Raw genomic sequence first — 24,148 nt, 5'->3', positions numbered from 1 at the left:
TATCTCTACCTTTTAGTCTTTTTCAATCCCTTCCCCCCACCCCCATTAGGGCTATCTGTACCTTGCTCGTCCTGCTTTCTACCCTAATTAGCACATTCCTTTAGATAATATCACCACCTTCAACTCCTCTTTGTCCTTTTGTCTGTGACATCTTTTGGCCATCTCCACCTATCACTGGCCCTCTATTCAGCTCTTCTTGTCCCACCACCCCCCCTTTAAACCAGCTTATATTTCACCCTTTTTCTATTTTTCCTCAGTTCTGTTGAAGAGTCATGCGGACTCGAAAGGTTAACTGTGCTCCTCTCCGCAGATGCTGTCAGACCTGCTGAGTTTTTCTAGGTATTTTTGTTTTTGTTTTTGTTTTTTTTTTGGATTTCCAGCATCCACAGTTTTTTGCTTTTATTGAAGGATTAAAAGTTGCCTCACTTCAGTGATTAACAAAGAGAACTGGCAATATTTTGGAGAGGCTTCATATTTTTGAAAATAGTGGAGCGGCCTTACTGAATTTATTGATTGGAAAAATACATTGGAATACTTTTTGAAGATCAATGATTTGTGGTTAGTGTAAATGCTCTCGCAAAGACCAGTTCTGCTGGGGGTCATTGCTTCTGTCCAGCAGCAAGAGATAAGTAGTAGAAATCATTTAACATTTTCTATTTGGCTTGCAAATGAAGCATTGAAAATGCTCTTAGAGTATTTTGTACTTTGTATAAATGGTGCCAGGAGGTTAGGGGCAATTTGAAATGAAATTGATGTGAAACTTTCTGCCAAACATAACCTTCAGGTTATGCTGTCAACGTGCCTAGGATCAGCACGTACAAAATGTGGTAATGAGTTTCACCTTTTTTTAAGTTATTAGGCAACAGATTAGTCAAGGAAGATTATTATAATTGTCTAAACAGCTTAGTCAGCCGAATTACAGTATGCATGGAGTGACTAATTCGTAATGTAGAACTAATAACAGGAACAGATGCAGATGCATTCTGCCCTAAAAAGATCTAGTGAGACTCGATTGTCTGATTACCACCTGAATCTAATTCCGTCCCTTCAACAGGATTGTACAGATGATACCAGGAAGTTTAAATTCTGTGAGCAAGCCAAATGTGTCAGCGAAGCTATCATTATCAAGGGTGACTGCAATGGTTTTGACAAATATGGGCCTGCCTCTGCCTTATGAGGCCACAGTTCTTAACTGTACAACATTATGCAAACTAACAATTTCTTGTGATGTTCCTCATGAAAGACAGGATATATTATTCCATAATAACAGCATTTCTATACTATGTAATGACTAATAATTCATTCTGCTGCTAAGTTTCAACTTTGTTTAACTGAGAACTTTCCTTTTAAGGCCACAAAGTGTTGTAAATTGACACATCCTGAAGGTTATTGGAGGCTTTAAAATCTAGGTTAAAGGAAAATAAAATAATAGCTTGTTTTCCACTTTATTTTTTCTTTTCAAACTTGGAAGTGTGACATTTAAATAGCAACTTGCATTTATATAGCGCCTTTGAAATAGGTAAACATCCAGAGGTAAACTTCACAGAAGCATTGTCACAAAAAAATTGACACCGTGCCAAAGAAAGAGACATGAGGATAGCTGACCAAAAGCTTAGTCAAAGAGGTAGATTTTAAGGAGGGTCTTAAAAAAGGAGAGAAAAGTGGAGAGGCAGAGCTCTAGGGAGGAACTTCAGAGCTTAGAGATTTGGCAGTTCAAGACACGGCCACCAATGGTTGGTGAAGAGTGATGGATGCCCTCTAGATGCAAGAACTTTATCTGGATATATATACTGCCATTATGACTGTGGAAGGTGCTAACTACTGAAATCATAAATCTTTACTCCCTTTTCTGCAGAATTCACCTAATAAAGTAAAAGATATGAAGCTTTTAAAGTTTGACATGGTTAGAACATGATCTGAGATCAAGGTTCAATTCATCTCGGTAGTTTTTGCAGGTGGCAACAAATTTGGACATACTCATGTAATTTAAATAGTCTCAATGTTTCCCACATGCCACACTCCGGCAAGTTGTGTTGTTTCATGGTTGATAATATTCATTCCAAGCTTCTGCCTTAATGATAGTGAAAACAGGTCACCTAGAGAGTAAACCTTTCAGATTGCAGAAAGCCTTTTTCGGCTCAGAACTGAATCGCAACATAAAGGTGAATTGAGGCTGGAAGAGCAAACTTCTAAAAACAGGGTAAGGACAAATTATACACTAGAGCAATACATGATAGAGAATATTGCCAAAGGCTTCCATTTTTTCAATGTTAGACATCTTATGGGGAAAAAAGTTCACAAATCAAGTGAAAGATCAAAATATTCCAGTATTCAATAAATCATGAAAGTATAGAATCGTACAGTCCAGAAAGAGACTATTTGGCCTGTTTTTGTGACTTGCAAGAGCTATCCAATTAGCCACACTACCCAACTTCTCCCCATACTCTTCCAAATCTTTCTTTTTCAAATATACATCCAATTTCCTTTTGAAAGTTGTTAATGAATTTGCTTCCACAACCCATTCAGGGACTGAATAGCAGATCATTTTAACTCACTGCTTATATTAAAAAAAACTGAGCATCTCCCTTCTGGTTCTTTTGCCAGTTATCTTAAATTTGTGTTCTCTTTTTACCAAACTTCCTGCCAGTGGAGATAATTTCTCTTCATGTACTCCATCAAAATCCTTCAAAATTTGGAACACTTCTGTTTAATCTCGCCTTAACCTTCTCTGCTCTAAAAAGATCATTCCCAGCTTTTCCATGTTCATCACCCCAGGCGTCATGCTAGTAGATCTCCTCTGCACCTTCTCCAAAGCCTTGACCTCCTTCCTAAACGTTGGTGCCCGGATTGGACGCAAAGTAGATCTTTAAACTGGAAGGCAGCAGATTTCAATGTGATAAGAAGGGATTTAACCAGGTTAAATTGAACCAAAGATTGATCCCAGGAAAAACTATAACAAAACAATGGATGATCTTTAAGCAGGAGATGCCTCAAGTTCAGGCTACATACATTCCAACAGGATGAAAGGTAGGGGAAGCAAAGCCAGAGTTCCTTAGATGATGAGGGAGATAGAGAATATGATGAAACAAAAAAAAGAGGGTGTATGATATATGTCAGATGAATTCTTTAAGCAAAAATCATGTCAAATACAATAGTTTGAGAGGGGAAGTGCAGAAGAAAATAAAACTTACAAAGAGAGAATATGAGATTAGAATGGCAGTAAACATAAAACGGAATTCAAAAATCTTCTACCAGCATGTAAATAATAAATGAGGTGGTGAGAGGTGGGGTGGGTTCTATTAGGGACAAAGAGGGTGATATATATGATTAGAGGTGCAGGACAAAGCTAGGGTACTTAATGAGTACTTTGTATCTGTACTTACTAAGGAAGAGGATTCTGACAAAATATCGGCAGAAGTGGAGATGGTAAAGGTAATGGGAGGGGTGAAAATTGAAAGCCATGCTTAAAGTGGATAAGTCACCTGGTATGGATGGCTTGTATCCCAGGTTGCTCATGGATGTAGGGGTGGAGATAATCAAAGGGCTTGCAATAATCTTTCAATCTTTTCTAGATATGGGGGAGGTGCCAGAGGATTTGAGAATTGGAAGTGTGAAACCCTTATTCAAGAAAGGACCTAACGATATTCCTGGTAACTATGAGCCAGTTATATTAACATCAGGGGTGGGTAATATTTTAGGAACAATAACTAGGGGAAAAATCAACAGGCTCTTGGAGAGGTTTGAATAATTAAGGATAACCAGCATGGATTTATAAAAGGCAGATTGTGTTTGACTAATGAAATTGAATTTTTGGATGAGTTAACAGAGAAAGTTGATGAAGGAAATGCAATGGATGTTGCTTAAATGTATTTTAAGAAAGCATTTGACAAAGTACCACAAACAGGCTGGTTAATAAAATTGTGGCTCATGAAATAGAGGGTCTGTGTCAGCTTGGATAAAAAAAATGGCTTAAGGTCAGAAAACAGCCAGTCATGACAAATGGTTATTTTTCAGACTATTGAACCCTAGTCATGTTCCCCTAGGGTCAGTGCTAGGGCTACTGTTTGTGTTGAAATTTGTAAATGAATTTGATAATTGGAGTACAGGGTAAAATATCAAAATTTGCCAATGATACCAAACTGAGGAATGGCAACCAGTGAGGATGATACAAATCAACTGCAACAGGACACAGATACACAAACAGAATAGGCAGACAAGTGACAAATGGAATTTACAGAGAAGTGTGAAATGACGCATTTTGGTGGAAGGGATAGGAAGAGGCAATTTAGACTGAGTGGCACAATTCTAAAGAGTGTGCAGGAATAGAAGGACCTGGGGTGCATACAAGTAAATCTTTGTAGATGTGGGACATATTGATAGAAGAATTAGCAAAGCAAATGGGATCTTAGAAGTCATAAAGAGAGGTATTGAGTACAAGAGCAGGAAAGCAATGCTGAACCTTTATAAAACCCTGGTTAGGCCATATAGAGTCATGGGGCAGGATTTTGAGGTCGTCGGGTGGGCGGGCTTGGGAGCGGCCGGGAAACGGTCTGCCACCGACGATCGGCCTTGACTGCGATTTCATGATTTTTCCCCTAGTTATTGTTCCTAAAACATTACCCACCCCTGATGATAATTTAACTGGCTCATAGTTACCAGGAATATCCTTATGTCCTTTCTTGAATAAGGGTTTCACACTTCCCATTCTCAAATCCTCTGGCACCTCCCCCATATCTAGAAAAGATTGAAAGATTATTGCAAGCCCTTTGATTATCTCCACCCCTACATCCATTAGCAACCTGGGCTGGAATTAAGGCCCACCCAGCATGAAACACGGCTTGTCACTTGTCGGAAAGGGCCGAGCGATGGCAGGTGCCTGTCGGCCGCTGAGTCTAATGGTGACCTGACGGCCGGTTTAAAAACATCCCAGGCAGCCCCTGAAAGGCTGCCATGGAAGAAAATCTCCACCGTGTCTTCAACATTCAAATTATGCAGTCGAAGGAGGCTGGAGACACCAGGCAGGAGAGCAGGTCGGGTGGGCATTCGATCCCCTGCTTTTCGGGTGAGTGATTCGCAGTCCTGCTGAAGGAGGTGGCTGTAAGGAGGGACACCATTTTTCCCAGAGTTGGGAGGAGGAGGCCACCATATCTCACAAAGAGGGCACGGGAGGAGGTGGTAACGATGGTGAACAACCATGACGTGGCGTGGTGCACATGGGTGCAGAGCCGGAAGAGATTCAATGACCTGCTGCACTCAGGAAGGGTGAGTATTGTGTTGGCACAGGTCAGTGTGCAGAAATGTTAAAGTGTGGCAGTACCCCCGTGGACCTCAGGAGTGTTAGAGTCTGAATGCCAACTGTCAATGACGCTGGAGCTGGTCAAGGGGGTGAGCCCTGGCTGCTTGGACTGAGAGCCTTGCGGCGCTCGGATGTGTCCTGTGAGATGTTCCTCAGCTGGGGTTGGTCAGGCTGCAGTGACACTGCAGGTAGAGAGTGGACTAATCAATGCTTCTCTGTCCTTTCAGGAGAAGACAAGCCATAACCAAGCAGAGAGGGCACGTACAGGTGGAGGGCCACCCAACCTCCTGCTGCTCAGCAGGTTCGAGCAGGATGCCCTCGAGCTTGAGAGCCGGCACGCTCCACGTGCAACCAGGCGTAGAGAGATGGGGGTACCACATGAAGGTAAGAGCACAGTGCACAGAGGTGAGAGTTTCGGATTGTGCAACCATTCTACTGTAGTCCCTTCATTGATGGGAGCCTCGAGCCTGGAGTCCCCATTGATCATTGAAAGACGATGGCACCATGATGCAGATCTCCATGGCCTCACCAGGGTACCTGGCATGCACAGTGACAGTGTGATGACTTTAACAAATGACATGTCCTTCTTCTCCCTTTTAGGTTCGCCAGCACAAAATCGCTCTGTGGACCCTGAAAGGCCACCCCTGACGCCGGAGGACCACTGGGCTTCACTTGCACCTGCGTCACACCCACTCGCTGAATCAAGCACCAGCACAGATACCAGCACTTTGGTGGGTATGAAATTGGTGGCTACAGTGTCGGTGCACAGTGGTGAGGGCACTTCACACTCGCTTGAGGAGCAGGCGGAGGCAGAGAGTGCCCAGGGCGCTGGCAGTCAGAGGATTGCTGGGGACCAGGACAATGCTCAGTCAAAGGCAGATGATAAGCCTCTAGCATCGTTCATTAGGTGACAGATGCTGGATGTCCAGCGAGATATGCGGGAGAATCTGGCAGAGATCCATGAGGGTCTGTGTGCCATGGTCTCCATTGTGGAGGAGTCCCTGTGGAGCGTGAGCACTGTGTTGACCCTCATGACCGAGCGCACTGCCTCCTCCACTGAGACAGTGGTGACTCATGGAGAGGCAGCACCAGGAACAGAATCAGGGGTTCCTGGGGTTGCGCTCGGACCTGCAAACCCTCACACAGGCAATGACCTCAGGTGGTCAGTGTTCGTTTGGGAGATGGATGAGGCACCCAATATCCCAGCTAGATGCCCATCAATGGTGAACAGGGTGGTCCAGAGCGACCTCATGTTGGTGCACGAACTGCTTGTCATCTCAACAGGCTCCTCTCAGGGCACTCTGGATGACGGCAGTAGCTCCTCCACTCCTCCGCCAGTGACGGTTACATCTGATGAGGCTGCGATGACTGGGGAGATGCCAGCCATGGCACTGGCCAGAGGATGACTGCCAAGGTCATCAAGGTCAACAAGACAGCAGAGTCAGCAGGCTGTCTCCAATACCAGTGCCAGCGAGCGGGGAGCACCGAGACGTAGTACCTGTAAACGTAATTTAAAGGCACAAAGAGCACAAGAGGGACTGGTCATGGGTGTTTGTCTGTTCATTTATGTTTGGTCTGGGAATGAAGACCAGAGAAGTTTATGTAAATTTTTTTGGATTGTCAAAATGAGATAAAATTTGTTTTATCAGTAATGTTCTGAGAAGGCTTCAAGTTTTCATTTTATTGGTGCAGGGTACTCCAGTCTGTAATGCTGGATGTGAGTGGCTCTAAACTTTATTGCACAGACACTGAGTGGACTTTGGGATCAAATGAAAGGGTCATTTCAGACGTCCGGGATGCAGCAGTCCTGGCATATGTTTGAAGCAGATCTTTGGCAGCCTAGCTGAAGGAGCATTGGATCAAGGCATCCCTGGTGCCCTGCCTCCCTGGAAATTACCGAGGTCTGGCTCCATGCCCTCAACATTCTCATCACTGTGCTCCTCTTCAGTGTCACCACTGGACTCATCATTTTTGGCCAATGGAGCTGCATCAAGATCCCCTTCCTCCAGTGGGACCTCCTTGCCAGCGCCAGATTGTGGAGGATGCAATATACAACCACTTTCAGTGACGCCCACTCTGGGGATATTGTAGTTCTCCCCTGAATGGTCCAGGCATCAGAAGCGCATTTTGAGAAGACCAATGGTCCTTTCTATCACCACACTTGTAGTGGCATGAGTCATATTGTAACGCCTCTCTGCTCCAGTTCTTGGCTGGCGGACAGACATCATGAAACAACTCTTCAATGGACAGCCCTTGTCATTCAGCAGCCATCCATCTAGTCAGTCTGGAGCACTGAAGAGCCTCAGCACCTGGGAGTGTCTCAGAATATGTGTTATGGGACCTGCCTGGGTACCATGCACAGACTTGTAGAATCTGCATCCTGTGGTCACACAGTGCGCATTCATGGAGCGGAATCTCTTACTGTTGATAAAGGCACCCGGCTCACCTGCTGGCGCCTTGATGGCCACATGTGTACAGTTGAATGCACCCTGGATGCGGGGGAATCCAACAATCGCTGCAAAGCCTCTGGCTCGCTCAGCCTGGCTGGCCTTGTCCCTATGGTAAAGAATAAAGGTTAGGATCTGCCTGAACAGAGCTTCTGTCACCAGCTTGATGCAACTGTGGACAGCTGATTGGGAGACTCCACACAGATCACCCACTGACCCCTGGAAAGAGCCAGAGGCATAGAAGTTGAGGGCTACTGTGACCATCAGAGCCACTGGCATGGGGTGTCCACCCACACAGTCGGAGCTGATCTCAGGCCCAATCATCTGGCAAATGGAGGTCACACTCTCCCTTGTGAGGCAGAGCCTCCTTCAGTATTGCACCTCAGACATATTGAGGTAACTGCATCACTGCCTGTATGCGCTGGCATTAGGATAGTGGCGCCTTCTGCAGTCCCTTCCACCTTGGACTTCCTGCTGGTCCTGCTCCCCTTGTGTCTGTACCTCTCCTCCCACAGGTCGCTTCCCTGGAAGCTGCATTGGGACACCTGGCCTCCTCTTCCTTCTGCCCCTCTCTTCCTCCTCAGAGGAGATGTCATGAGCAGAGACCATAATCCCCATTACCAGGGTAACAGAAGGCTGTCTGATACCAGGAAGGGTCTACATGGTCTGAAACCTCTGGATGCCTTGGAGACACCAATGAGTCCTGAAATGAAGCTTGGAAATGCTAAGAATGAAGCCCCGAACAGAGATGAAGCTGCCAAGTACCAATAAGTCACCAGTAGCAAACTATGTGCCAAATTCCCCACTGCTGACACTGGCAATGCTGCTCATCCCTATTATCCAGCCCATGGATGAGGTTTTTAAAGATGTCGGCTGGCCGCCTGCTAGTTTTGCCCGTGCGATGAGCACAAAATTGTACGGGCAACAAAAAATTGGCATCAATTTTAATGGCCTTAACTGGCCTATTAATTAATGGCCTGCTGTCTGGATCGAAGTGCAATTCCAGATTGTAGGTATGGTGTGTGTAGAATACTTACAGAGCTGCAGAATCACATACACATGATGGAGTTTGATAGTGGTTTCACTTTCACACCAGCCCTTTGCTTCTGCTGCGTGTGAAGTATTGAGGCTTCTAAATTTTGCAGTCAAATCTTTGAAAACCGTGCTGCCTCTCTGCCAATAGTCAGCAGGGGGCCCGATATCATTGATGGTTAGTGCTACTTAAAGGCAACCTGCATCTCCTAAGTGGGAGTGCATTGTAACTGCGAGAAATGGTGGGAGCTCTTTCGAACTGAATCTGTGCAGAAAAAGATTCAAGAATGACCAAAAATGCAAGAGACAATACATCAAGGTTTTCCAATAATGGACTGGAGGAATTGGTGAAATGCACTGCACCACAGAGATTGGTGATGGGGGAGTGGGGGGTGTGGGTGTGGGGGGGGGCGGTGTCATGGTAAGGGGGGGAGAAGCCCTCCAGAGGCACGGTCAGGCAACGGGAAGAAGTAATGGCAGAGGTCAAGTGCAGGAGCATTACTTCTAGAACCTGGATGCAGGGAGAAGTATAATTATCTTACACTATGGCTGGATTTTACAGGGAGAGGCAGGGTCCACGTCCCTCGGTGTACATGTCAGGTGTGCCCACCTCCATTTTGCCTGCTTGCCTCACAGCCATTTTACAGCTGTCAAATCATTAATTATCTTGAGGTGGGCCTTCTGCCCCCATTGAGGAGGAAGTTCTGCCTCTGGGAGCTACCAACCAATCAAATGGTTGGCAGCACCCTGATCTATGAAGCACCACCGGGAGCAATGGGCAGTGGTTGGAACTACAGCAGTCCCAAAGAAGGCATTTTAGCGATGTAGCCTGGACTTTAAAATAAGTCTATGCTCCCACTGGGGCCAGGTTAGTAGTCCAGGGTGATGGGAAGGTGGTGGTGGGGGTGGGGGGGGGGGGGGGGGGGGGGGGGGGGGGGGGGGGGTGAGGCGGGGTGGGTGCCAGAACGGACGGGTCAGTGTGGACGGGATATGTGGGAAGGGGCAAGATTCAGTGTGGGGAGCCTCTGATGGGTATGGGCCACCTTCAAAGGTGAATACCCCCCTTGACCAACCACCACTATGCCCGGTTAAGCCTGCCAGGCTGGACACTTGGCACCAGCCTCCTGCCTTGGTGTGTAAAATCCCAGCGGTGGCAAGAGGAGGCCCTTAAGTGGCCATTAATTTCCCATTTAAGGGCTTCATTTGGTCCATGGGCAGATAAGAATCCCAATAACTTCCTCACTGCTGGTAAAATTGTGACTGGGATAGGGACGAGTAGGTAGGCGCTGGGAATGACACCCATGGCGTGGTGTCCAATCTTACAGCCCCCATCCCCTCTCTGCCAACCCACCTCCAGCTGGGGGGGTTGGGACGGGTGGGGGGTGCATAAAATCCAGTTCAAGTTGTCAAGCTGAGCTAGTTCATCTTCAATAGCATAACCTACCAACTGCACAATTAGACTTATTCACTGCTCAATTCACAAGATCCCTGTTACCCATCTACTGACAACATCAATGAACTATGGTTCAATTCTAACATACATATGCTTTATTTCACCCCAGCACATCAACACTGTTGCAAACCTCGCACCCACAACTCATAGCTCTCTTACATTGGCAGCTATTCAACCATGTGAACAACACTACCCAGACATATTCCAGGGCAATGACAATATTCAATGACGAAGTTCCATCCTTCTTGAAAGAGAAGGTGGCACATAACACCAGACAGCAGGAAAGAACTGGAGGACAAGGAGATCTACATGCTTTAACCTTCTAGGAACAGATATTGCAAGCCATCATGAGCCCTTCTTTCATCTCACTTCTCCCCAATCCCTCAATCACTTCTGACATAGAAGCTGCAGATGATGTAAGCTCACACTCCTTACTTTCTCCTCCTCCCTCACCACAACTAAATCTTTGTCCCTTTTTCATTTCAGATGCCCAAGAAATTGAGTCTTCCTGATCAGTGGAGAAAGAGGAAGAAGATAGTGAAATTGAACAGACACTGTTACTTGACAATAAGTGAGCATATTTTAGAGGCTAAGCTACAGGGTGGAGACTGATGTCTGCGATGAGACACTGGGCACAAAGGCACAGGGGCCATTGTGGACAGTGGGGTGGGGGGAGCTATAGTCAGGTACCAGCTCACCAAAGAGTGGTGCTGCACACTAATTCTGCTGCAGAGGGCTCATTTGAGAACTTTGATGGGCCTGGCGCTAGAAGCAAGGCCATGACATGTACATAATCTAATATTTGATGCACTGGAATGGCTTGCAGAAAGCCTGTGCTCAATATCTGTTATATATTTCTGTATGATCTGTACATACCTGTAAATAGCTAGGAACTAGGAACTATTTGTTATGTATAAATGTTCCAGGGGGCCACATTGCACAGCTGCGCTAGAGACTCAGGTGAAGTATAACAGAATCAATTCAGTCCAGTCACTCTATTGTGCAAAGTTGCACATAAAGAGTTCCTAATCTTTCCAATCTTAAAGTATGATTATTGCCAACATCTGGGAACCAAAACACAACAAGAACATAGCATGGTTTGCAGCAAGTGTCTGTGAGTAAACCTCAAGCGTTTTAAATTAACCTAATGATGAACTGGAAAATCGACCCATGTTAGTGCCAGAAGAGAAATGTAGTCAATCGTGCGAAAATGAAAAGCGAAATGTCACCTGGCACAGCAATGATGCACAGTTACAGCCCACAATGAATTGGGAAGCTGATGATGCCGGTAGAGGCATTTGCAAAGTTTAAGCTAAAGTGCAGTTTGCCATTCAGTAGTTTTCTAAAATGCACTCGCAATGAAGAGAGGCTCAGCTATATCCTTCTGTGGGCAGGAAATAAAGGATTAAAGTTATTTAACAGCTGAGAGCTGACTGAAGAGGACAGTAAAGACCCAGACATAATTTTTGAAAAGTTATCACTTACTCATCCAAAATTGAATCATCGGAGCTACTGGTATGAACCAGTGCCCATTGCTTAATTTCAAGGCCTCCGACAGGAATTAGTTGCGCCTATTGATAACTTTTGTCAAGGATTAAAAATGCAGCTAGATAAGATAAGTTTAAGGACACAGATAAAAGGCTGATAGATCAACGAATCTGGAGTTCTGCACATCCTGAAGTACAGAAAGCACTAACTGGGAAGGGTGAGCTCACAATATCACAGGCTGTAGACACAGGCAGAGCACACGAAACTATGAGCAGGCAGGTGAAGACACTGACTGCCAAAAAGCTATCCTTCAGTTAGGACAAGAGAAGGTGGCAGGGTTGATACAATGCAGCAGAAACAAAACAATGTACAACAAACCAGAGAGATAGATGTTCAGGAGCTGTGGATGATCAGCTGAGTTCACAGACAGACGGAAATGTCCTGCACATGGATCAAACTGCAGAGCTTGTGAAAAGGCCAATTATTGGCAAAGGATGTGTAGAACAAAGAGAGAAGGTCATTGATGAGGCACCAAACAGAGTAGATAGTCAGAAGCTTTTTCCCAGGGTGGAAGTGTCAATTACTAGGGGACATAGATTTAAGGTGAGAGGAGAAAACTATAGAGGAGTTGTGCGGGGCAAGTTTTTTACGCAGAGGGTAGTGAGTGTCTGGAATTCGCTGCCAGAAGAGGTAGTGGAAGCAGGTATGATAGTGGTGTTTAAGAGGCAGCTTGACAAATACATGAATAGGATGGGAATAGAGGGATACAGACCCCAGAAGTGCAAAATGTTTTAGTTGACAGGCAATATGATCGGCGCAGGCTTGGAGGGCCAAAGGGCCTGTTCCTGTGCTGTACTTTTCTTTGTTCTTTGTTCAAACCCAGAGCAACAGGGTGAATGGACATGAAAAGAAACCAAAACTTCCGTACCCTGAAAGATGATGGTGAATTTGAGGACATGATAGACAAAGGAATCATAGAACTGCATGAAATGGCTGGATGCAACAGTTCCAAGAGAAAAGAAATTCACACAATTATTCAGATCTGGAAGAGGGTAAGAGAAATTCCACAATGATAAATCTCAAGGTGAAGATTGATACGGGAGCACAGAGTAACATCATCCCATTCAGACTATGTCAGAAGACCATTCCTGGAAATTTGGAAGAAAATGGTTATGCAAAGATAGGTGTTCAGAAGCTGAGCAATGTCATGCTAATAGCATATTAGGGAACTGTGATTCGACAGCTAAGAACAACCCAAACCAGAGGAACACAAAGGAAAAGATGTTAACAGTATGTTCTATGTCACTGAAACAGATGGTCCTGCTATCCTGGGGTTGAGCAGTTATGAAGAGTTGCAGATTATCTCAGTAAACCATAAGTAAAGCAGGCGACAGTGAAGAGAGTACACATATTGCAAAGCGCCCTTCAATCAGATGCAATGAAGATCTGGTGCAAATATGAAGTATTGCATCAGTTCTAGTCAGCACACTTTAGGAAAGATATGAGGATCCTTGAGAGGGTAGAGGAGATTTACCAGAATGGTTCCAGGGATGGGGGATTTTATCTACAAGGTTAGGTTGGGTTAGCTGGGGTTCTTCTCTTGGAGAAAAGGAGATAAGGGGATACTTCATAAAGGTGTAAATGATCATGGCAGGTTTGGATGAGGGAGAAAAGGAAAAAAACTATTCTGATTATTTGATGGTACAAAGGCTCTCAGCCTATACATCCTATACATCTCAGCTGAGAGCCTATACATCCATTAGAGTACAGAAACAACTGAGCCCCAGGGAAAACATTGCTTGATTGACAGCTCTGGTTCTCTGATCTCTCCTGCCAATTTCACAACATTTGTTTACACAAGATAAAAAGGTTACAAGCAGTTTCTGCTATTGATAATTTAGAGGGCTTGGATGATTGACACTTCTATTGGGCTGAAATAAAAATAATTTTTTTTTCAAGTAAGTATAACGCTATCAATAAAGGACATCCTATTATCACTGTAGGGTTCATTGGTTCTATACAGTGTATAGTGGGTGAATGGGCATGGAAGTACCAAAGCTTGGCATAGAGGGCCAGAGGGGTTGGTTCGCGGGCATGAAGAGGACCTTTTGAACTTACTTTCAAAAGATTCCCTCATGCAGGCTATGGTTTACAAAACCTTTAAGGTGCAATGAAGCATGACTCTGAAAAACTGGCCCAACTCCATAAAAGGAGGGCTAGAACATGCCTATCCCACAATAGAGGTGGCCACGTTAGTAGTGCAGGGTGCAGGCTCGCAATCTGGACCAATCCATGCCCTTAAAAGGCACTCCTGAAAATCGGTCACCCTGGGAATGGAGTTGTGAATCCTGGAATCAGGACCCGGCTGCCATTTTCAACCACCCATGGAACCTCTTTGACTTCATGAAAATATTACCTCTGACTCTGAGGCCTAACCAGTGATATATAGATAATTCCTGCTGTTCCATTCTGACAGTAATTTTAATTTAACTTGCCAGGCAGAAAACAGATGCAATTGTGTGGAATGTCAGTTTTTCACCCTGCTCAATGGTGAGTAAATCAGGAGATTGAAGGTTAGAATCGCAGAACCTTAGAATGGTTACAACACAGAAGGAGGCCTTACGGTCCATCCAGCCTGTACTGGCTCTGCAAAATTGGAAGAGTTGTCCCACAGACTAATCAGGTAACAGCCTGACATAATGCTACTCACCAAATGCAAAGCAGCCCATTTGATCGACACGTCACCCGCCACCTTCAATATTCACTCCTTTCATTACTGGCGCACAGTGACAGCAACATGTATCACCCTCAAGACGCTCTGCAGGAACTCACCAAGCCTCCTTTGACAGCACTAAAGCGATATCTAAAAATGGATGTGCCCAGCAACCATTGGAAAAACCTTTTTAGTTTTCTGTTCAACAGTCAAACAGCCTCTGTAAATACCATCTGCAGCCTTTAGGAGCTACAGCAGTGCATTATTTCCCAGCTGCCACTGACTGTGAGCTGGCTAGACCAATCCAAGTTGGAGCTTGACATAAATAAATAACAAGGCTGACTACAGCACTCACTGTACCGGCAAAAACAAAACTTGCTGCTGTTCAATTTCAAGTGACCGGAAACTTGACATTATATTTTAGCACATGTACCTCCTGTATGCCACTGGTTTTACTCTGTTAGCTGCCCCTTTATACACTGCATGTGCCTGAAGGTTTCTTTGTCTGGTTGTCCAGTGAATAATAAGGAACAACTGATATGCTGATTAAAAACAAAAAAAAAACAAAAACAAAAAAACTGCGGATGCTGGAAATCCAAAACTGATATGCTGAAACCACTCTTTATACCTGCATAGATTCTTCATCTCTAAAGCTTTATCAATCATCTGTGATTAAACTCTGGAAAAGCCTACGTCGATTTATTGCAGATTCAACTACTTTCTCGGCATCTAAATCTACCTTACACAGATAGAAACTTCATCTTTTTCATCTCTGTCCTCCTTTTTCTAAAAACATTTATTAGTGGATTCAATGTCATATCAGGTACAGAAAGCAAAATAAAGAGAGGAAATGATTGTGCGCTGCTACAAAAACATTGACAAATTATTTTGTATTTCATCATGTATACATTTCAAAAAGTTTTTAACATCTTTATATTTCACATCTATTTAGAACTATCCTTACTGTATTCAATTGTTACATGTGCTTCAGCAGCAAGTGCAGAGGAAAGGACTTGGAATCAAGGCAGAAGTGAGATGTAAGTCCAACTGAACCAGGAGAAAATTAGGGAACTGAATGGCTCTTTCACATTCTTGCTTTGAGATATTGGGCCAGAATTTACTGTAACTGGCAACCAAATGATACCCATTTCCCACTGTTCACTTAATTTCCCTGAACATTTAGATGGCAAGTTGCTGCAAATGGTAAATCGAAATAGTGCACTATCCTTTCTCAGATGTCTGGGACCTGTGTGAATGGGGTGAGCAACTGTGTATTCCCTGAGCCAATGAAGAATTGTTAATGAACACTGCAGAGACTGAACCAGAAAGTCTAAGTTCAAACAGTGAATTCAATACCATATCAGGTATAGAAAGCAAAATGGCGAGGAAAAGAAAGATTGAATGAAGAGAGAGAGAAAGAGACAGAAAGGTAAGGTTAAAAAAAAGTTCTTTATTTATAAGAAAATCAATCATTAAAAGCTGAAAAAATGAGACTCCACACTGTAAAAAGTTAATTTTCAGTACCAGAGAAGTTTTTTGGCTGCAATTATAACTCATCTTTGTTGAAATGGCTATTTCAGCTGAAACTGCCAAGCTCTAACTTTCTGCGGTAAGTTTAAACCATATCTGGGATATTATTGGAGAGACTTCACAGTGTTGAATAAATCTGAATGGGAGGCAGACAGTGAGATGCTTTTTTTTTATGCAGCTCACTTTGTAGTGGGACATCTCTGACAGCACCCTCCAGATTTTCACATTTAACTGTACATGTGCTTTCCTGAAATTGCTGCCTGAGTCTGCATCAGTAATGGTGACCACCATTATCTTAACCATTATTTTCACAGTGAATTCTGGCCCATTCTTCTCTATTCTCAGGTGACTACTCAATTAATGTTTCCCTGAGAGTGCAGAGTGTAAAGTCTAATTCTGACTGGATTTATCCTAACCATACTATTGACTTTTATGATAAGTTCTATTACCTCTTGCCAAAATTGACACTGGTACGTAAAGAACAATATGAACCAATATTGTGAGAGCCCTTTAAAAGTGTGGCAATTCAGAATTTCAAAGCATATATGGAGCTGTTGTAATTCATTGTTACCTAGGTTTAAAACATTCAGGTTGTCGAAAATAATTTGTTAGAGCTGCAGTTTTAGTTTTCAGTGATCTGTAATCTGATAGTTGAGGATTAATGTGGCATAACATTGATGACCTAGTTAGATAAATGTTTAACAGATTCATATTCGCAATGATAAGACTTTGGCTAATAACCTGTTGTCTAAGAGAGAAATACAAATTGCCCATAATCCTAAAGGTTACAAAGGGAAATACCTGGGGCAGAATTTTTCGTCCCGCAGGCGGGGACGCGCCAGACCCGAACAGGAGTGAAATAGTGTGCGATGACCTCTGGCGAGTGTCCTGACATCTTTGCACATACTCACGACCTTTCGGTCGGCGGGCACTGTGCTGCCTCTTGCGTATGCACGTCGACAAGTAAGAGGCCTATTAAGGCCCTTAAGCAATTAATTACTTTGTACTTTTCATTGCCCGCTCAACCGTTCGGTTGGCTGGCCAGCGAATAGGCCAGGCGGCCTTTGCATTTTTCACAAAACCTCACCCACAGGCAGGATGAGGTTTCCAACAGTGACTAAAAAAAAATAAAAAAAATTTTAACACCAGTTTTTACATGTCCCTCTTCATGTGACTGAGTCACATGTGGGGACATGTTTATATAATTTGTAAATTGTTTATTTTTGTATTTAAAATTCTTCAGCTCCCTGAGACAGTTCTGTGCCTCAGGGGGCTTTCAGTGAGCGCACCCCCATGCATGTGCAGACTTCAGCTCTTGCGGTCCTCCCACCCCCACCCCGGCAGTGCTGAGGCTCTTAGCACGCGTTTCATGTTGGCTGGCTGTTAATTGGCCAGCCAGCGCGAAATCGTGGTCAGAGCTCCCTGGCCCGCCCGACATGCCCACCCGACAAGGGAAAAATCCTGCCCCTGAACAAATAACCGCATATCTCAGTCACCCTTTGATACTTTGTTTTAAGCTTTATAGTAGCTCATTGGAGGTATTGTGGAGACAGAAATTTTGTAGTTCCGCTTTTGGGGTTTCATGAATCCTTGTTCCACTGATACCATGGGAAGAATTGTATGCTAACCGATCTGGTGGCTGTCAATTCCACCCCTTCGTAAAATCAGGTATCATAACGTTAGATCCAATCCCCGACATTATGTCTCCTGTCTGCAATTATAGGATAGATGAACAGGGAACAACTTCAGAAGCCTACCCACCTTCCGATAAAGGCCACTTAAGTTCTGTTGAGGCAATTAAATTGCCACTAGGCCCCAATTTTTCATTGGTTACATGGGCTGCAGGGGTTGGTGGGAAGGATGGGGGTGGTTGGGGGAGGGGAAGGAATTTCGGTAGTGTTGACTCAGCAGCATGTAGGCAGGAAATAAATGCTGTTGAGGAGCTCAGCACAACGAGTTGGAGGCTGCAGTTGAGGCTGCATGAGAGGTGAGGAAATTTCTATTTGATGTGCACTTTGATGGGCACTTTGGGGAAGTTTCTGAAGAGGAGCCACTGGAGACATCACCTGGCTAGGAGTCAAAGTGATGCAGTACTGTAGTCAGAGAGGGACCCTTACAGGGGAGGCTGACACAGAGGAGTCAAAGGAAGCCAGAGGCATGAGAATATTGCACTCTGGAGGAGGATCCTCAAATGAAGGGGACAGCAACGCCCAGGGACAGCAGCACCCTGCTGGCCAGCCAACTTTTCGGCATGGTAAAGGGGAAGAAGGTCTTAGAGAGAACCATGTACATGGTTACCCAAGGGTAAGAGCATACCCTAAAAGGCAGTGTGTATACATGGCACTCAAATTATCTCCAGATGTCAGTGTCCCAGTATCTTACACTGCTGTGTCTCTCCAGGGAAGTGGTCACATCTATTTTTGAGATGCTTGCAGGGGAAATACATTTAAATTCCATGGGTGGCCAACCAATGCCTGTGGCTCTCAAGGTCATGGTGGCTTTGAATTTCTATGTTTGGGATACTTTCAAGGATCAACAGGAGACCTCAGCAGCATATCACAATCTGCAACACATCATTGCATCAGAGTTTTCACAGATGCAATGTTCAGGATAGTGGACACTGAAAAGGAGAGCCAAGCTGAGAGAGCTTTGGGGCCATTGCTGGATTCTCCAAAGTGCAAGTGGTAATCAATTGGCCATCAAGGCACCTGCGGGCTAGCCATCAGCATTTGTCAACCCAAAGTGATTTCACTTTCTGAATGTGCAAATTGTATGTGACTAACACTTGAGAATCCTGCATGTGTAGATGTGGCACCCTGGGAATAACCATGACGCACATATCGTCAGGCACCCCCAGGTGTCACATCTTTTTGTGTCATCAATGCAACTGGATGGTTGGATACTTAGAGACAAAGGTTATCCATTAAAGAGGTGGCTTATGACACTGAGGTTAAGGACAGATACAACACAAGCCATGCTTCCACAAAGGCCATTATTGAGAAGGCATTGATCTATTGAAAATTAAATTCTGATGTCTGGACCAATCTCCTGATACCCTGCAGTATGCACTGGCTTGGTCTCTCATCACAGACATTTGCTGTGCACTTCACAACTTGGTGCTGGGGGGGATAGGAGTGGGGGAGGAACTGGCACATGAGGGCATCGTAGATTTACAAGCCTCCTCAGATGAAGAACTCAGAAGAGGATTAGCAGGATCAAGATCAACATGCCACACCACATGAAGGTCAGCATAGAGTGAGCACCAGGGATATGAGGGAGTCCCTGATACTGACTTCACATGACAAAGTGGAGGCCTATCCTCACCAACAATAAGGAGTCAACATCTTATGAACATCAACTCCAATGACAATACATTGCCAACATCCCAAAGGCTTGCATTACAAAGTTTCTCGATGAAGGAACATTTGATGTCCACTCTAATGCGACCATGGGCTTACTGCCTTATCACGATCATATAGCCTGGAGACCCCTTACAAAGATGACGTAATCACATAAGAAGCCTCAGAACAACATTACACTCAGGAAAACAAGTTGAACAAGCACCACTGATGGTTCATGTATGTCTATTGTGATTTCTTGATTCTATTCCACGTGCTGTGCCATGGTTCTCTCCCTTCACTGCCAGGCTGCTGACCTTTGATGCCCCGTTGGCCTGGGATGACCTTAGCTGGTGTGCTCTGGTCGCCTGAGGCTGTTAGGGCCCTGGCATTGTAAGAAAATCCTGCCCGGTGGCAGGCGCTTTCTCTGTGACCAGACACACTGATGCCCCGGTGTCACTGCCAGAGGAGTGGAGACCATTAGGAATGCCCGGAGTGGAACATCCAGCTGCAGAGAGCTGTTGCTCTTCTGCTGTCATGTAGCCTAATTGCACACCCCTCCTTTCCTAAGAGGAATGAGGACCTACTGGGAAGTCCAGGTACCTTGCCCCCCTCCCGCATTAGCAGTGCCTGATTGAGGTGAGTGTCAATGTGATGACTTGCCGATCTGCACATGTATATGTCTTGAATGTGCTGTTGGTTTTGCCTTGCCATGAGAGTTGCCAATCCCTCAATGAGGGAACCATATATGCAGATGAGAGGAAAATCACAGTGCGCATGGCTCGGATGGACTCCTCCACTGTCCTTGTCAGGGTGTGCATATGCTCTGGAATCTCCCTCCACCAGGCCTTCATGCACTTCCTCCTGAACATCCAACATCTGTCATCTAATGCATGTCTCCACAGGCACATCATCTGTCTGGGGTGCAGCATCTTCCTAGTCTCCCACTGAGTGTCAGAGGCCTAGATTGTCACCATTTCTGGCAGCTGGTCTGACATTTCTGTGGAACCTGAACTATTTGGTGGTACTGTTGTGGCTGGCAAGTGCATACCCACCAAAGTAAGCTAGTGGAAACTGAAAAGTACGGAGCAAGGATGGGATCGTGCACTCTCTGTGGTTCCTACTGCTTCCTCAGAGGCCAATACCAATTTTTTGGTGATGGGGGCTGCTGAGGCCAATGGCTGACTTGTTGAAGAAAGCGCAAAATTAATACACTCAACACTGCACATTAAGACGGAGCAAAGATTGCTGCATCTCGGACAGAGACCTTCCTGAAATCATGCATGTCACAGAGTGCACCTGCATTGAGATTTAGCATCCTTACTCACCCTTGCAGAATGAAGAAGGTTGTTTTGTGGCACTGAAGTCAGGTCCTATTAACATCCCAGTGGCTACAGACCTCCACTACGATCTCCATTCAGGCTTGCTTAGTCAGACAGGTTGTCTCCCCTTCTCATCCTGTGGAAGGAGAACTTCCTGCCAGTCAGCCACAGCCTGAAGGAGGACACACAGCATCAAACCAAGGGGCTGCCTCTGACTGTGCCATTACCTTTGCTCTAGGCAGGCAGTGGTATTGCCAGTTTCTATAGGGGATGGTGGTGTATGTCAGCTTCACCTCTGACTTCTGAGCGGACCAAATCGCTCCCACTCCCTGGGTTCCAGACATTGGACTTATTTGGGGGTTGTGACAAGTGCAGCAGACAGCTGGTTTTGGTGCAAGAAAAACAAATTGGGTTTATTGAAGTCACAAATGAACTTATAACATTAGGATTACACTGAGATTATACAGACCCACAAAGTAGTTAATTAAGAATGGGGAACACATGGCATAACGATGGAAAATCACGCTACTAATCTCCTTACCCTTGTCCCACCCCCAAAACCTAACTAAATAGAACTCGGAGAGGTCAGGGGTCATGCTCACCAACCAGGGTTCCTTGACAGTTTGAAATCCAGCCAGGTAAGCCGGTTGCAGTTTTGGGGTACGCTCTTTGTGTCCTCTGGGGCCTGCTGTCCCCACGTGGTCCTGGTCTGTGGAATCTGCGAAGGTTCTTCAGTTGGGTGGAGGGCACGGTTGTGGGTGGTCGATCTTCATGGAGGGCTGCGGTTGCGGCCTTGTTGTCTTCGGTTGAGCCTGCCACCACGTGCCCCTCGCTGTAATGTTGCCTGCGGGCCTGCAAACCTCCAGATCTCCTTCCTCCGCTTGTTTCAGCTACCTCTTCCTGCTTAAACTTTGCTTCAGCTGTTCCAAAACTGCTCCCCCTCCTCTTCGTAACTGGTGGCCCAGTTATACTGTTTTTTGAATTTCTTATCTGAAACCCAATCAAGGTTAGTTCTTTGTCTAATTTTGGTGGGCTTCTTCAGGTGATTGTTGTCTCGATGTTTTTAATGGGCTCGCATGATGTTTATCGTTGTCTTCCTGTCCTCATAACTAGTCTTGAACTGAAAGCCATTGTGTATGTGGAGTATTGATAGGTTCACATAATTGCATTGATTGCTGCCTTCCTGTCTTAGTAGTAGCGATTATTTATGCAAGATTTTGATGGGCTTTAGTTTCATGTAAGATGAAGTCTTTCTCTGGGTTGATTGTTTTAAAGAGAAGAATGTGTATTCTGTCTCCTCTCGTTGTCTGGTTTCAGGCACCAATCCACACTGCATTCAACACTCCAGTCCCAGGCCTTCATGGGCCTAGCCTCCTGTCTGCACTTAAGTCAGCAGTTGGGTCCTCTGCCATTAAAGTCCAAAAGTCATATCCTTGTTGATGATATGAAAAATTTTGAGAACCCTTCATTTCCCAATCATTACAGGTGGGGGGAGATCGGGATTAACAGTCAATAGTCATTGTGAGTGCCTCAGAAAGATGGGGTTATCTAAGATGGGGGCAGTCCCTCTGCCTGCAGCCGATTTTAATAACTGCCTCTCCACTACATGCTGACCTCCTGATGCAACCCCCCCTGTCACCCTGATGCACGCTGCTGGCGGCCCTTTAACTACCTCAATGATGACTGGTGAATACCCGCCCCCAACATCATTGCTGTCTGACATCCTGCTTTGCTCAATTTATTTGCTGGCAGTTTCACTGTCAGCCGCTAATCGTGATGGGGACCGCAGGATTGGGTGGGAGCTGGAGTGCAGTGCAATTCCACCTCTGTTGCCATGACCCCTTCGCTTAGCATGAAAATACTCACTGGAGGGGGAGGCTCCACAAATATCCTCATCCTCAGTGATGAAGGAGCCCAGCACATCTGTGTAAAAGATAAGGCTGAAGCATTCGCAACAATCTTCAGCCAGAAGTGCCAGATAATCTATCTCGGCCTCCTCCGGAGGTCCCCAGCATCACAGATGCCAGTCTTCAGCCAATTCAATTCACTCCATGTGATACCAAGAAATAGCTGAAGACACTGGATAGTGCAAAGTCTATGGGCCCTGACAATATTCCGGCAATAGTACTGAAGACTGGTGCTCCAGAGCTTGCCATGCCCCTAGCCAAGCTGTTCCAGTACAGTTACAACACTGGCATCTACCCAACAATGTGGAAAATTGCCCAGGTATGTCCTGTGCTCAAAAAGCAGGACAAATCCAACCCAGCCAATTACCGTCCCATCTGTCTACTCTCAATTATCAGTAAAGTGATGCAAAGGGGTCATCAACAGTGCTATCAAGCAGCACTTGCTTAGCAATAACCTGCTAATTGACACTCAATTTGGGTTCTGGCAGGGCCATTCAGATTCTGACCTCATTACAGCCTTGTTTCAAACATGGATAAAAGAGCTGAACTGTAGAGGTGAGGTGAGAATGACTCCCCTTGACATCAAGGCTGCATTTGACCAAGTGTGGCATCAAGGAGCCCCAGCAAAACTGAGTCAATGGGAATTTGGGGGAAAGCTCTCCAATGGTTGGAGTCATACTCAGCACAAAGGAAGATGGTTTTTGTTGTTGGAGGTCAATCATTTCAGTTCCAGGGCATCACTGCAGGAGTTCCTCAGGATAGTGTCCTAGACCCAACCATCTTCAGCTGCTTCATCAATGACATTCCTTCCATCATAATGTCAGAAGTGGAGATGTTCGCTGATGATTGTATAATGTTCAGCACCATTCGCGACTGCTCAAATACTGAAGCAGTCGAAATTCAGCAAGACCTGGACAATATCTAGGCTTGGACACACAAGTGGCAAGTGATATTCATGCCACACAAGTGCCAGGCAATGACCATCTCCAACAAGAGAGGATCTAACCATCACCTCTTGACATTCAGTGGCATTATTATGGCTGAATTCCATACTATAGACATCCTGGGGGTTACCATTGACCAGAAACTGAACTGGACTAGCCATATGAATACAGTGACTACAAGAGCAGGTCAGAGGCTGGGAATCCTGTGGCAAGTAACTCACCTCCTGACTCCCCAAAGCCTGTCCACATCTACAAAGCTCAAGTCACGAGTATGATAGAATACTCTCCATTTGCCTGGATAAGTGCAGCTCCAACAACACTCAGGAACACCACATCCACAAACATTCACTCCCTCCACCACCGACGCACAGTGCCGGCCACATGTACCATCTATAAAAATGGCGGAGGAACTGAATAGGTACTTTGCGTCAGTCTTCACGGTGGAAGACACGAGTGACATCCCCAAAGTTCAAGAGAGTTGGGGGGCAGAGGTGAGTATGGTGGCCATTACCAAGGAGAGGGTGCTAGGAAAACTGAAGGTGGATAAATCACCTGGGCCAAATGGATTACACCCCAGAGTTCTGAAGGAGATAGCTGAAGAGGCGTTAGTGGTGATCTTTCAGGAATCGCTGGAGTCAGGGAGGGTCCCAAAGGACTGGAAAATCGCTAATGTAACCC

This window comes from Carcharodon carcharias, chromosome 3 (assembly GCF_017639515.1).
Source record: "Carcharodon carcharias isolate sCarCar2 chromosome 3, sCarCar2.pri, whole genome shotgun sequence".
Lineage (NCBI taxonomy): Eukaryota > Metazoa > Chordata > Chondrichthyes > Lamniformes > Lamnidae > Carcharodon > Carcharodon carcharias.
Note: the sequence above shows the minus strand (reverse complement) of the source record.